Source organism: Gopherus evgoodei, chromosome 11 (assembly GCF_007399415.2).
Source record: "Gopherus evgoodei ecotype Sinaloan lineage chromosome 11, rGopEvg1_v1.p, whole genome shotgun sequence".
Taxonomy (NCBI): domain Eukaryota; kingdom Metazoa; phylum Chordata; order Testudines; family Testudinidae; genus Gopherus; species Gopherus evgoodei.
The window spans coordinates 9,990,775-10,003,017 of record NC_044332.1 but is presented as its reverse complement, the minus strand read 5'-3'; the positions used below and the strand labels follow the sequence as shown (position 1 = coordinate 10,003,017).

Here is a 12,243-nt window from a genome sequence, read left to right as displayed (position 1 = left end):
TGGGTGTTTGAGTTGTTTCCCCTGGATCACTGCACTCAATGACTGTTGAGTCTGTGGATGGAGCCGCTACACAATAAAACATCAGTTTTTCATAAATTAGTAGACTTAAGGCCAGAAGGGACCATTAAAGCATCTAATCTGACTCCCTGCATATCCCAGCCCTTCTGTGTAACACAATAGCTTCTTTTTGACTAAAACATCTTCGCAAAAGGCATCTAGTCTTCACTGGAAGACATCAAGAGATGCAGAATCCATCGCTTCCCTTGTCCACTTGTTCCAGTGATGAATCACCCTCTCTCTTATAAATCTCTGCCTTGTTCCAATGATAATTTTTCTGATTTCTGCTTCCAGCCATTGGTTCCTGTTATGCCTTTCTTTGCAAGACTAAAGAGCCCTTTAAATACTTGGTGTTTTCTCTCGCGAAGGCACTTGCACACTGCAATCAGCTCTCCTCTAAACAGATTGAGCTTTTCAATGCCTCCTTATAAGACATCTTCTCCATCCCTCAAATATGGCTCTTTTCTGCATCCTCTCCAGTTTTTAAAATGTTATTTTTGAAATGTGGACACCAGAACGGGATGCAGTGTTCCAGTATCAGTCTCACCACTGCTGAATCACCTTCCTTTCCAGCCTCTGTTTATCTATCCATGGATGGTGTCACTGACTCCCAGGACTTGTGCTGTCTCTCTGCCCTGTACAGTCCTTGGGAGGAATCCCCTTCCGTGTGACAGCCCTTCTTGGAGATTCACTCTCTCTTGAGGGTAAAGGCCCCTTTGCCTCTGTGAAAGGCACTTCTCTGAGCCTTTAGCATGCCTGTCTGCCATGGGCCCCCTCAGGGAGTCCCCTCCCTCTGGTCCCTGGGGCCTCTACTCCCAGAGGGAAGAATGCAACCCTGATTTCTAGACTGCAGTGATGCTCAGCCAGTGTAAAAGAGAGGGGTTTATTGAGCATCTGAACACAGCACAGGAAATTCTTAGGGCCTCAGGCCTAACCTCCCTCTGCACAGTCCAGCTAGGTCTCTCCTGCATCCATGTGGGCTCTGGCTGTTTTCTCTCCCTACTCCAGAAGCCCCCTCTTTCCAGCTAAGCATCCAATAGCACCTTCCCACAAGTCTTTGTCCTTTGTCTTCTATCCCAGAGAAACTGGCTGCCTGGGTCTCCTCTATCTCATTAGCGTGAGGGGAGGGGGAGAGCTGAGATTTCAGGCTGTCGTGTTCTGGAGGGATTGCTGCCATATTTGACAGAACCTGATAATTCTATGGAACAAACAGCAGAATGGGGCAGAGATACAGCATCAGGGAGTGAACTGGAGAAAATACAGGAAGAATTTCTAGCAAGGGCGACGTGTAACTAAACAGAATGAAGAATATTCTCTGCCCACCTTGTCTAACTCTGGCTGACTCTCTCCCATGCTGAGGCCTCTTTCCCTGTCTCTGGCCATGTTTGGGGGCTTTATGGCCCGGTAGAGCCCCGAAGGTAAAGGTGTTATGTAGCCTCAGTCCTGACAAGACTCCGGCCCATGTCACCTTCATCCTGGGTTTCAGATGAGTGACCCCTAGAAGTTGGGGGGCCACCGGTGCCTAGACCATGGCCCTGCCACAGAGGCCCCACCCCTGCTCATCCTCTTCCCCCAAGGCCCCGCCCACCCACTGTTCACGTGCCTCTGCCCTCTCCACCAGGCCCCCCTACCTGCCCCTCACTCTTCCCCCAAGAGGATAACTCAGTGGTTTGAGCATTGGCCTACGAAACCCACGGCTGTGAATTCAATCCTTGAGGAGGTCATTTAGGGAAGTGGGGTAAAAATCTGTCTCGGGATTGATCCTGCTTTGAGCAGGGGATTAGATTAGCTGACCTCCTGAGGTCCCTTCCAATTCTATGATCTAAGACTCCACTCACCTGCTTGCTCCTCTGTGCCCATTTCCCCTAAGGTGGGCTACCATGGGGCCAAGCACCCATCACTTTTTCCTGCCTTTGGTGAGCAGGGAGTGAGGGGAGTCCTAGGGGAAGGAGGCAGAGCAAGGGCAGGAAGAGGCAGAGAGAGGAAAGAGGCTCGTGGGAAAAGGCTGAGCGGGGGGGTGTGCAGGCCTTGGGGGAAAAGGTGGAGGGGGGATGGGAGGAGGCAGAGCAGGGCATTGGGTTAAGAGGCAGAACAGAAAGGGGTGCAGGTGGGGTCCCCACTTCTCTGGAGCTTCGCTTCCAGCACTCGAATGATGACAATGGGCCCACAGAGGGGTGACCTGCCCCACATGCTCAGCATTTCCCCCCTGCATGGATGGCCTTTTGGGGGAGGCTCAGCCGCCCCTGGCCTCTTAGATGGGCTGTGGCTAAAACACAGACCTCGCTGTGAGCAGGGTTTGAACCTGCCCAGGGAAACCCTATTGGATTATGAGTCTAATGCCTTAACCACTCAGCCAGCACAGCTGTAAGGCAAGGCCCTAAGGCAAGAGAAACGCCCAGGCCTGACATTATCTGAACTGCAGAATTCAAACAGCAAAGCTGGCTCCCAAAGCACCTGGCTCGTTCCTTCGCCGTGTGGTTAAGCACCAAACAAGCACCCTCCTGTGGGGTCTGTCATTGTTCTTCTCCACACTGTAATGATAGAGATAGGGAGAGGTTCCCAGAGATGACCAAGGTCAGACAGTGAGGTAGAATCCAGCTCTGCCCCCCACCAACTCCCGTCTCTAGCCTCCAATGGACTGACTTTCTCCCTGGATTAAACTCTTTGTACTGGACTCTTTTCTCCATTTATAAACAGGACTAAGCCACGACTGGACTTTCTGACAGGAGATGCCTGGCTGCGAAGATGGTGTCGCCAGGAGGGCTTTTGCTTCCTCGACCACGGGATGCCGTTTGAGGAAGGACTGCTAGGAACAGATGGCGTTCACCTTTCAAAGCAGGGAAAGGCCTTATTTGCGCACAGACTGGCTAACCTAGTAAGGAGGGCTTTAAACTAGGTTCGACGGGGACAGGTGAGCAAAGCCCACAGGTAAGTGGGGAACAAGACCTGGGAGATGGGTTGGAAACAGGAGGGAGCACGGGCTATAATGGCAGAGAGGAAGGAGGGTCAGGGCAAAGCTGGGAGGCAAGATCAAACCAGTATCTTAGATGCCTTTATACAAATGCAAGAAGTATGGGTAATAAGCAGGAAGAACTGGAAGTGCTAATAAATAAATACAACTATGACATTATTGGCATTACTGAAACTTGGTGGGATAATACACACGACTGGAATGTTGGTGTGGATGGGTATAGTTTGCTCAGGAAGGATAGACAGGGGAAAAAGGGAGGAGGTGTTGCCTTATATATTAAAAATGTACACACTTGGACTGAGGTGGAGATGGACATAGGAGACGGAAGGGTGGAGAGTCTCTGGGTTAGGCTAAAAGGGGTAAAAAACACAGGTGATGTCGTGCTGGGAGTCTACTACAGGCCACCTAATCAGGCGGAAGAGGTGGATGAGGCTTTTTTCAAACAACTAACAAAATCATCCAAAGCCCAAATTTTGGTGGTGATGGGGGACTTCAACTATCCAGATATATGTTGGGAAAATAACACTGCGGGGCACAGACTATCCAATAAGTTCCTGGACTGCATTGCAGACAACTTTTTATTTCAGAAAGTTGAAAAGCTACTGGGGGGAAGCTGTTCTAGACTTGATTTTAACCAGTAGGGAGGAACTTGTTGAGAATTTAAAAGTAGAAGGAAGCTTGGGTGAAAGTGATCATGAAATCATAGAATTTGCAATTCTAAGGAAAGGTAGAAGGGAGTACAGCAGAATAGAGACAATGGATTTCAGGAAGGCGGATTTTGGTAAGCTCAGAGAGCTGATAGGCAAGGTCCCATGGGAATTAAGACTGAGGGGAAAAACAACTGAGGAAAGTTGGCAGTTTTTCAAAGGGACGCTATTAAGGGCCCAAAAGCAAGTTATTCTGATGGTTAGGAAAGATAGAAAATGTGGCAAAAGACCACCTTGGCTTACCCTTGAGATCTTGCATGACCTACAAAATAAAAAGGCGTCATATAAAAAATGGAAACTAGGTCAGATCACGAAGGATGAATATAGGCAAATAACACAGGAATGCAGAGGCAAGATTAGAAAGCAAAGGCACAAAATGAACTCAAACTAGCTATGGGAATAAAGGGAAACAAGAAGACTTTTTATCAATACATTAGAAGCAAGAGGAAGACTAAGGACAGGGTAGGCCCACTGCTCAATGAGGAGGGGGTAACAGTAACGGGAGACTTGGAAATGGCAGAGATGCTTAATGACTTCTTTGTTTCGGTCTTCACTGAGAAGTCTGAAGGAATGTCTAGTATAGTGAATGCTTACAGGAAGAGGGTAGGTTTAGAAGTGAAAATAAGGAAAGAGCAAGTAAAAAATCACTTAGAAAAGTTAGATGCCTGCAAGTCACCAGGGCCTGATGGAATGCATCCTAGAATACTCAAGGAGTTAATGGAAGAGGTATCTGAGCCTCTAGCTATTATCTTTGGGAAATCATGGGAGATGGGGGAGATTCCAGAAGACTGGAAGGGGGCAAATATAGTGCCCATCTATAAAAAGGGAAATAAAAACAACCCGGGAAACTACAGACCAGTTAGTTTAACTTCTGTGCCAGGGAAGATAATGGAGCAGGTAATCAAAGAAATCATCTGCAAACACTTGGAAGGTGGTAAGGTGATAGGGAATAGCCAGCATGGATTTGTAAAGAACAAATCATATCAGACTAATCTGATAGCGTTCTTTGATAGGATAACGAGCCTTGTGGATAAGGGAGAAGCGGTGGATGTGATATACCTAGACTTTAGTAAGGCATTGATACAGTTTCGCATGATATTCTTATAGATAAGCTAGGAAAGTACAATTTAGATGGGGCTACTATAAGGTGGGTGCATAACTGGCTGGATAACCGTACTCAGAGAGTAGTTATTAATGGCTCCCAATCCTGCTGGAAAGGTATAACAAGTGGGGTTCCGCAGGGGTCTGTTTTGGGACCGGTTCTGTTCAATATCTTCATCAACGATTTAGATGTTGGCATAGAAAGTACGCTTATTAAGTTTGCGGACGATACCAAACTGGGAGGGATTGCAACTGCTCTGGAGGACAGGGTCAAAATTCAAAACGATCTGGACAAATTGGAGAAATGGTCTGAGGTAAACAGGATGAAGTTCAATAAAGATAATGCAAAGTGCTCCACTTAGGAAGGAACAATCAGTTTCACACATACAGAATGGGAAGAGACTGTCTAGGAAGGAGTATGGCAGAAAGAGATCTAGGGGTCATAGTGGACCACAAGCTTAATATGAGTCAACAGTGTGATACTGTTGCAAAAAAAGCAAACATGATTCTGGGATGCATTAACAGGTGTGTTGTAAACAAGACACGAGAAGTCATTCTTCCGCTTTACTCTGCGCTGGTTAGGCCTCAACTGGAGTACTGTGTCCAGTTCTGGGCACCGCATTTCAAGAAAGATGTGGAGAAATTGGAGAGGGTCCAGAGAAGAGCAACAAGAATGATTAAGGTCTTGAGAACATGACCTATGAAGGAAGGCTGAAGGAATTGGGTTTGTTTAGTTTGGAAAAGAGAAGACTGAGAGGGGACATGATAGCAGTTTTCAGGTATCTAAAAGGGTGTCATCAGGAGGAGGGAGAAAACTTGTTCACCTTAGCCTCCAATGATAGAACAAGAAGCAATGGGCTTAAACTGCAGCAAGGGAGATTTAGGTTGGACATTAGGAAAAAGTTCCTAACTGTCAGGGTAGTCAAACACTGGAATAGATTGCCTAGGGAAGTTGTGGAATCTCCATCGCTGGAGATATTTAAGAGTAGGTTAGATAAATGTCTATTAGGGATGGTCTAGACAGTATTTGGTCCTGCCATGAGGGCAGGGGACTGGACTCGATGACCTCTCGAGGTCCCTTCCAGTCCTAGAGTCTATGAGTCTATGAGAATGGGACACGGCTCCCTTCCCCTGGACTTCTCACCACTTCAGAGAAACTTGTTAGTGGAAAAAATGAATCACATTCAAATGACTACAGATTATGAACTGTTTGCTGTTGCCTTGGAACTGTTATACCAATTATATTAGACCAGTAAAAACCAGCAGGATCTTATTAAAGGGGACAAGACAAAGATGCCACATTTATTATGATAATTTGATTTATGACTAACAACCAATATCTTAATTCTTATACACACACACACACACCAGGTGTTCTGCAGCTGCTGCATAGTTACCAGTCCTGAAGATAGCTTAAGTTCATGGCTTGATTTTGCAGCTTGGGTTCTTAGCTTGTGGCGGCTAACTGGCCAGGAAAGCCGGGCACAAGGACAAGCTGGATCTCTGTTGGGCAGGCACTGATGTCCTTCCATGTTGGCAGCAGTATGTTACCCAGAGTCTCTCATCTCACCCTTCTTTTTTATAGGCTTTTAGTTTGGATTCAAAGTCTATAGGTCTTGCTGTGTCACGCTGCCTCTGGGTTTAGATTGATTACCCATCAATTGCAGGCGTGACTTTCAGCCTTGAACCTGGCTTTGATCTTCCTTCTGTTGTCCTTTTCTTTTTAGGGTGGATGCTTCTTACTTTGTTTAGGGCTGTTGTCTAGGTCTTCAGCCGTTGGTATTTGAACTTTATCTCACCAGGGCAGGCTGGGGCTGGAGGTTGATTCCGTCATTCATACATACCTCATTCACACATCTAAACTAAACTAATAAGATTACAGCAAGGTTTGCAAAAATGAAGGTTGGAGGAAGCTTTTACAAAATGGAGTGAGTGTTTTAAAATGGGGTTTGAATTCAATATGGAACAGAAGTTACAGTGTAGGCAAGTGTAGTGAATGGTGAACAGAAGTTACATTAATAAAGTGAACAATTAAAAACAATTTCATTGATCAGTTCTACAGAACATGGCCCCACCCAGCCTTTTTCCCTGAGTCAAGAATGATAATTTATTGGTTCACTGTGATTTGTTTCAATTTTATGTTAGCATCTATTGCAACTAATTGGTCAGAGACTGTCACTTCCGGAAGTCCCAGACGTGTGTCTCAGTTTCCCCACCTAGCTCCCTTCTCGGTACCTTTGATTTTCCTCAGAGTCTCCTTCAGAGCAATGGTTTTCTTGGCACCAATGACCAAGACTGATTTCTAGGTCAGGAGACATGTCCTCCAGCTGCTGGAACTTCCCTGTTTCACACCTAGAAAGAAACAGGTTTTCCCCCCCAGTAATCATTATCATATTTTATTGTCGTATTTTACTCTGAATTTCTTGCCCAAAAGAAATGCTGAATTGAGGGATTGGAGAATGAGTCTTTATGTATCCAGCCACAGAATAGCTGCAGCCCCAGCAATGGCTGTGCAAGCTTCCCCGAGGTGTCCTGTCAATGTGCTTCACCTCGATTTACTGAGAGCAGCTCTGGGGACTGGATGAGTTCGGTCCCATGGGCAATTCACTCCTCGGCCTCCAATGTTCCTGCTGGTCTTTGTTCTGTGGCCATCTGCCCACCTGCCACTGGACCAAGATCAGCTCCTCACACCAGCTCATTCCTCACCCGTCTGGGAATGGTCACCACGTCATACAGATGTTTGTTCACTCCTGCCCTGGGCAGAAGAGAACCCAGTGCCCTGGAGGTGACAGACCTGTACTGTGTCCCCAGTCAGTGGCATTGTCCCTGCCCTGAGGCGGTGGCTGCTCTGGGGAGCTTACACCGGCACCGATGCAGCGGCCTCACCGTTAGTTCCCTAGTGTAGCTGCTAGAAGCCAATGGCAGAGACTCCCCACCCCCAGCAAGAGCTGTAGCCATGTTGGCAGGAGAAGCTCTCCCAGCGACGTAGCCCTGTCCACACTGGCGCTTGGGTCAGTGTAACTGTGTCACTTGGGGGGTGGCTCATTCACACCTCTGAGCGACATACATTCTACCAAACACAAGGGGGCATAGACGCAGCCTGAGCAGAGAAGCAATTTAGAAAACAGATTTAGTTTTGTAGGAAAGTTTTGCAGAAACTCGGGTTTGTAATAAATCAAAGGAGATTCCGATCCTACGTGTCGCCTTCGTAGTTGTGCCCTGGGATAGTTGTTTTGTCTCAGCCTGTGGCCAGACTAATGGCATGTGCAGGGGAAAGAGCCACACCCCGTCTATGGGGCTTCTGACATCCTAGAGGGGAGAAAGGAGAAAAGATGTTCAGTCCTCCATGCCACTCACACAGGGGGTGGGAACTTCTGTGGTCATTTAAACAGACTCAAGGGGCCCCAAAAGAGTGAAAGGTGTTAACGTGACCCTGTCACTGTCCAACACTGAATGAGTGAAACAAGGCTCGCGATTTAGTAAAGAGAGACTTCAGCCTGCTTAGTCCCATGGCAAACACACCTCTCGAATCCCAGCTAGTGTGTTACTGAAATACAGAGAGAAAAAGAGACAGAGTTAAAGCAATGGAAATGTAAAGTAGTCAGTAAGGCTTGCTTTAACAACATCCCCTGTGCTCTCTCCCTTTAACTGGGAGAGTTTTTAGAAGGAAAATTCCTTCTGGTGACATCTCTTGGATGGTTTTGAAGATGGTAACAGCTGTCCTGGGGAAATCAGAGAGATTAGCTGAGATGGGCTACAGCTGTCATTGTTGTGGTGTCTCTTGTTAAAGTCCAATCCCATTTCCTAGGTGGCAAGATAAGGCAAACGCACACAAAGGGGAAAGAAGAGAACAGCAAAAATAGAAGATGTAGCTTCTGGCTGTGCTGTTGACTTTGTCTTGCAGCTTCACTGTCATTAGTAGTAGGCAGAGGAGCAAAAGCCATCTCTCACTGTGCTTTAGTGGGTCACAACTGAGAGTACCAAATTCAGGACAAAGTGCTGAGAAATGGGGCAGACATACCCCATAAATGGTGATTTTGCTCCCATAAGAGCAACAAAAGTAAAACTTCTGTTTCACCACGCTGGCTAACGAGAAGTCAGAAAAGCAGCCTCCTTAGTCATGCCAGATTCTACATCGCCACCAAAAACACTGAAATTACTGATGAATGGTTATTGGAACCCAATTTCATCAACCAAAAGGGTTCTTCTGATCTTAAAGGACCAGCCACATACCAGGTCAATAATATACAACTCAGATCTTAGCCCAGTAATCATGCTGTTGCCAACCCTTTAGTATCTAAAACATAAAGGTTTATTTCTAGAAAGGAAGGAAGATGAGAGTTAAAATTTGTTAAAGGAATCAAATACATACAAGAATTGCAAAGTTCTTGGATCAGGCTTGTAGCAGTGATGGAATAAACTGTTGGCTTTTTAAGTCTCTGGTTGCTTCTGAATCATTGGAAGGTCCTCAGTCCTTTGGTTAGAACGCTCCCATTAGTATAAGGTCATCATCAAGAGGTCTAAGCAAGAAAGAGGCCAAATGGAGATGTGTCCAGGGCCTTTTACAGCTTGTGGATGGAAACCCCCATTGTTTCAAAAAAAGCCCTCAGTGGAGAGAGTGGAAAATGACAGGTAACAAGATGGTGTTTGGAGTCACATGGGCACGTCCCACGTCCATGCCTGATTTCACTTAGTCACAGCAGAATCCATGACCTAGACTCCAGATGGAACGTTCCCAGGCAAGTCCATTGAGAGCAGATAGGGGTGTGACCTTATCTAATTGAACTATGACCGTACAGACATTATTGCAACCACTGTCACATACTCGCAACAAATCTTGTACAAAAATGGTGCAGTGAGGTGTCTATGAAAAGGTTGTCATTTGCTGGTTATGCTTGTGCTGTCTGTATGTGTGTATTATTCTTGTATTTGAAGTTATGAATATTGGCTATGTACTTGTATTTCACCGTTTGCTTCTGAGTTGCACCAGTGAAGCATTTGGCCAGCTTATTGAGAAAGGATTAAGCTTTTCACTTCAGAGAAAAAAAATGCATGAAGACAGTTTTATAAACGAGTAGGTAAAGACACAAACCAAACCAACACCAACTGTGACACCCCCCACCTGCCCAAGAAATAGAAACGCAAACACTAAATGCTAAGGAGAACCTGCACTGATGGGCTCAGTGTGCAGCTTCCCCTGGGTTTATATCTGGTGCCTCCCTCCTCTCACTCCCCTCTGCACAACGTCAGGTTCCTCCTCTCTAACCCTTCAAGGAGCAGCCCCAGCAGGGAGATGCTGCATGGAAGGGGGAAGACAGGCAGTTTCTGCAGCTCCCATAGCAGGTCCCAGCAGCTGGGACAGGAGCTGCCAGGGCATCTCTGCTGGGTCCCAGGCACTCAGGGCAGAGAAGCAGCTCCCCAGGCTGACCAGGTGCTCTCATCTCTGTGACCCTTTTCCTCTCCAGACCATAGGAGCCAAATTCCCCCAATGCCGGTGGGTGCTCACGCCCTCCAGCCCCGCCCAGACTCCATCCTTTCCCCACCCCCGCCCCACCCCCATTCCAACCCCTTCCCCAAAGTCTCAGCCCCCTCCCTGCCCCTATTGGACCCCTTCTCTAAATCCCCGGCCCAGCCCCCCCTCTTCCCCAAGCATGCTGCATTCCCTCTCCTGCCCCCTCCCTCCCAGCCGAGCGAAACAGGGGCAAGCGCTGGGAGCTAGTGTGGGAAGTGGGCACGCGGTGTGCTCAGGGGAGGAGGCGGAGCAGAGGTGGAGGTGAGCTGGGCGGGGAACTACCCAACTTTTCAGAGCACCCACGGAGTGGGCACCTATGCTCCAGATTCTCTGCCATCTGAGCTACAGCCAGCTGTGAACAGGGAGCTGCAGCCTCTGTAACTAAATGTGAACGTACAAAAGTGGGTCCCATTGCCCAGGCTGAGAACTGCAGCGACGTCTCTGCTGGGGAGTGAGAGAAATGGTCCCAGCCTCCCCCAGGGCTGAGCTCTGCTCCTAACGCTCTGATTCTCTCTGTCCCCAGTGACTGTGACCCAGGATCCAGACACGGCTCATCCCCAGCTCACCCTGAGGATTGGAAACATGTGAGGTGGGGACACACTCGGTGGGATCTGCCCAACAATCCTGAGTGATTTGACACTGAGCTCTGTGTGCTGGGCTGTGAGGGATTCACCCTGGGGAGACATTCCTGGGAGATGGAGCTGGGGACTGGGAAACACTGGGCTGTGGGGGGTGGCCAGAGTCTGTGAGGAGGAAAGGCTGGATCAGTCATAACCTTGACGGGGGGATCTGGGCTGTGCAGTGGTGGAGGCATCAGTTCCAGGCTCTCACCTTCCCTGAGATCCCCCTGCCCCTGAGCCGGGTCCCCAGAAGAATCCGGGTTTCTCTGGACTGTGAATGGGGGCAGGTGGCATTTTTTGATGCTGATAACGAGGCCCCGATCTTCACTTTCCCACCAGACTCTTTCACCGGTCAGCGAATCCGTCCCTGGTTCTGGGTCTGGACAGGATCCCAGCTCAGACAGTGTTGCTGAGACATGCGGGGGGGGGGGGGGGGATATGGCCCTGGAAACCCTGAAATCAACCTCTCTAGTCTCACACACCCTTGTCTTTGTGACATTGGAAGTTTCTTATCTTCCTTCAGGTTTTCTGCCATGCAATCCCCATGACCCTGGAGGCCCTGCTAGGTGTCTGCCCTGCCAAAGTATGGAAAATGGGGTGGCTTCTCTACCTCCTCCAATCTCATCCACCCAAGGCTTTTGCCGCTGTATGTCACTGTCCTCTGGCACAGGAGGACTCTGGAAATTCTAGCTCAGATAGAGCTACTGAGACATGGTGGGAATAGTCCAATGGGCATGAAAAAAATGGGTCTCTAATCACAGTCATCCTAGTCTGTGATACTGGAGGACTCATCTACTTAGGCCCTGGCTCATCTTTATGACCTTGGAGGACACCTGTCTACCCAATCTCAATATCTAATCTCTATGACACTCCCCCTCCCTTCCTGCAGCCCCAGGGATGGGAAGGGGTGGGGGTGTGAATAACTCCTGGAGATGCAGCAGGTGCATAGGGGCCCTGAGGGGCACGTGTGGGGGCTGCAGGATGAGAATTGATGGAGGGTCAGGGATGGAGGTGATGTGGGGGTTGGGGCTGTAACTGTGAGGTGGGCTGGGGGACAGGCAGCTGTGGGGGTGGCAAGGACACCACATTAATTGAGATTTGGGAGGTGTGGGGAGAATGGAGATACTCTGCACTAGCAGGGAGCCTGGGAGATAGAGACCCAGTCCCAGTGACTGCCAGGTGTGACCTCCAGGCTCCTGGGGAAGGGATGCTGGGGGGGGGGGCAGGTGGGGGAAGGGATATCATTTGGATGAAGGTGAACTGGCTGTGGGGAGG

At 48.5% G+C, this 12,243-nt stretch overlaps 1 non-coding gene across 1 annotated transcript; it reads right to left on the bottom strand.

The window, feature by feature from the left end:
• Positions 1-2,338: 2,338 nt before the first annotated feature.
• Positions 2,339-2,420, bottom strand: TRNAM-CAU. The gene has a single exon. It is a non-coding gene; the product is annotated as a tRNA-Met (tRNA).
• Between the last annotated feature and the right edge of the window lie 9,823 nt (positions 2,421-12,243).